Here is a 3,698-nt window from a genome sequence, read left to right on the forward strand (position 1 = left end):
CAGAACCTTCCATTAATCCTCCTCCTGGTCAAAGTGACGAACCTGGCGATGAAACCGATCCACCCGCCTATGAAATATCCCCTGAATCTTTTCCCGAATTGCCGCATACGTCCTATGTCCCTAATTCCACTACAATGGTCTCCACTGCGACCATGACGACCACCACTACCACCGTCACTTCCGTCTCCCGTCCGACCCCCGCACAACCTATGTCAATCGACCTCGATCACTCACAAAATGACCAACGGCGCGAAAGTGTAACGTTCGCCCGGAATCCGGTCGCGGAGGGACCCGATTTCATAGCAAATCCCCCTTCCAACCCCCAAGATAACCCTTTCGATAATCCTCCCGTAACACCGACCCCACAAGGTCAGCCCCACAACCCTTTTCCCCGTCTTTCCGACTCCTCCCACCTGTACCGTGACGATCAAGGTGTCCTTCCGCCCTCCTTGAGTAGCACACGTATCCCCTTCCATATACCGGAGCCCTCCGTTACCCCATTCGTCCCGATAGTCCAACCCTATCCTAGCCCCACGCAGAAACTACCAAAATTTTACGTATTCATTACTGAATCCACCGAACCACCCGTACGACCCAGCTCCTCTCCCTTACCCGTCAATTCCGCCCCCGCCACGTCCCGAAAACTCCCTATCCCGTACTAATCCTTTCCACCCTTCGACCGGCGAACCGCGGGGCCCTGTGCGTGGGTCCGGAGAAAGCCGCGCTTCCGAACTTTTCCGAAAGTGGCAGATCTCCTTCGCAAGGGCCCCCGGGGAGGACGGAGAAGGGTTCCTGGAAACTCTAGCCCAGTACGCGACCGGACACCGACTAACCGAGGACGAGATGTTGCTTGCGATTCCCTTCGTCCTCACCGGTTCGGCGCGAGTCTGGGCCCGTGGTCAGGCGGAAAATTGGTCCACATATGAGGAGTTTCTGGAGGAATTCTGCCTCCAATTTATCCCGACTAACTATCAAGATAGGTTATGGTGGGACGTAATCACGTGAACCTAGGGAGAACGGGAGACCCTGGCGGAATATTTACGTAAATTACAGATGATGTTTACCCGCGTCGAACCTCCCATCCCCGAGCGCGAGCGACTGGCCATCGCCCAACGAAACCTCCACCCCCGATACAAGTATGTCGTTGATTTTCATCCTCCCAGATCGTTCAAAGACCTCCTTAAATTAGGAGCATGGGTAGACCCGCGACTATCGCGAACCCCCACCAGCATAAACGACCCTTATCCCCGAATGCGGGTGTATACCACCGCGAAGTAGCAGATCGAAAATAGCGGCGGCGGCCGAAACCGCCCCGCTATCCTCATACAACCCTCAGCCTCGTAATCCTCCTCCCAGACCCTCTACCCCCCTAACTCGACCCAAGAACCCGTAAAGCGCTCCCAGAGCCATGAGCTCTCCCCACGCACCCCCACCGTCCCGAAGAAACCCTTATGCGTCTCAGTACACCAATACAACCCGATCGTCCACCCCATACCGTCCCGCTACACCTCCTCCTCCCCTAACGATCACAGAAATCCCCAGTTTAATGTCTCTTCCCACGACACCACCTCTTGCTGGATATAATGTCCAAAATCCTCTTACGCACCGACCACCAACCGCCCAAGCGACTACCGGTTCCCGACAACAGCCTCCCCGTTCCGCAGCCCCAACCTTTCAATCCTCCCTGCCTGGCCAGTGCTGTAATTGCGGCCAGCAGGGACACTGGTTCGGCGCTTGCCAACAATCGCGGAGAAAATTTTGCTCCCGGTGCGGAACGTTTGATGTGATCGCACCGGAATGCCCGAGATGTTTGTCGGGAAACGCGTACGGAGGTCGGCGGTAAGGGTCGACGCAACCTCCCCGAAAAACCCGATCCAACACCCCGGATCCCGTGTCCCGAAATCCCCGAAAATTCCTCCAACCGCCCCCATTCCAACTCCAAGGAAATCCCTTTTAGTCGAGTCCCGTACAGAACCCTATCCCGGTGATAACCGCATTTTCCTCCCTTTACAACACGACAAGTATGTTTTCCAAGCCCTCCTCGACACCGCCGCAACCCATTCCTATGCAGGTCCCAAAATTGCTGAATTATTTAGACCCCATTTAACCCCTTCCCAAGCCTGCATGATCCTAGCCAATAATATAAAAGAGAAAATCCTCGGAGAAGTCACCGTCGCGATCCAGGTCGATGACGAAATCCACAACCTCCCCCTCCGCGCAAGCGAGTCACTGGGGTATGAGGTAGTCCTAGGGATGGATTTTATCGCCCGATTTGGAATTACCATAGACGGAGATCTAAGGTCGTGGCGGACCCCGAACGGACCTCTTCACCCCTTTTACCCCGCATCCTCACCCAACCCCTTTCCCATGAACCCCGCTTGCGCCGGACTTTCCGAAGCAACTCCCGAGGAAATCTCGGGAATTCAAACCCTGCTTGACCACCTCATTCCTCCCCCATCCTCCAACTTAGGAACCGCTCCTCTTGTAACCCATTCCATTGATGTCCAAGGTCACCCTCCAATTAAACAACGTCCACGTCGTATGGCTCCCCGCGGTTTAGAAGCTGCCCAAAAAGAAGTAGATTCCATGCTCCAAGCCGGTATAATTAAACCCTCCTCTAGTGCTTGGTGCAGTCGTCCCGTCCTAATTCCCGAACCCAACGGCTCCTACAGATTTTGCATAGATTACCGTGACGTTAATAAAGTCACTAAAAAAGACGCCTATCCCCTCCCTAGTATGGACCGTATCCTTGATAGCCACCGAACTGCCCGTTATATTTCTAAATTAGACCTTAGCCAAGCGTATTTCCAAGTCCCTCCTTGATCCCTCGAGTAAAGAAATTACCGCTTGTGCAGTCCTCGGTAGAGGCCTTTTCCAATTCAGCCGCATGCCCTACGGCCTCACCAACCCCCCGCAACCTTCCAACGTATAATGGATAAATTGATTACCCCGGATTGGGAACCCCATATTTTCGCGTACTTAGATGACGTAGTGATCGCGACCGATACGTATGAAGAGCATCTTGAGTGGCGCACGAAAGTCCTCACCCGTCTAAAAGAAGCGAATTTAGAAATAATCCGTGAAAAAAGTGAATTCTGTAGTTCCGAGGTCCGATATCTAGGCTTCCTAATGAATAAAGACGGCATGAAGGCCGACCCCGAAAAAGTAGAACCCATCCTTTCATACCCTCCTCCCAAAATCATTAAACAACTCCGATGTTTCCTTGGCATGGTAAAATGGTACTCCCGATTTTTAAAAGATGTTTCCAGAGACCAAACTCCCCTTACCCGCCTTTTACAAAAAGATGTTGCTTGGGAATGGGGTCCCGAACAAGAATCCGCTTTCGAGACTTTAAAAATCGCCCTCACCAAAACTCCCGTTTTGGCTCGTCCTGATTTCACCCTTCCTTTCTCCCTCCAAACCGACGCTAGCGATACGGCTATCGGGGCAGTTCTCGTAGAAACCGTGGACGGTGAAGAGCGCCCGATAGCCTACGCTAGTCGTTCGCTTACCCGCGCGGAGAGAAACTACTCCGTGACAGAAAGGGTGTGTCTGGCCATCCTGTGGGCGACCCACAAATTCCGCCCCTACATTGAAGGTTCCGAAGTCACCGTGGTAACCGACCACAACAGCCTCAGTTAGCTTCACCACCTTAAAGACCCCACTGGACGACTGGCCCGATGGGCATTGACCCTTCA

This window comes from Osmia bicornis, unplaced genomic scaffold (assembly GCF_907164935.1).
Source record: "Osmia bicornis bicornis unplaced genomic scaffold, iOsmBic2.1, whole genome shotgun sequence".
Taxonomy (NCBI): domain Eukaryota; kingdom Metazoa; phylum Arthropoda; class Insecta; order Hymenoptera; family Megachilidae; genus Osmia; species Osmia bicornis.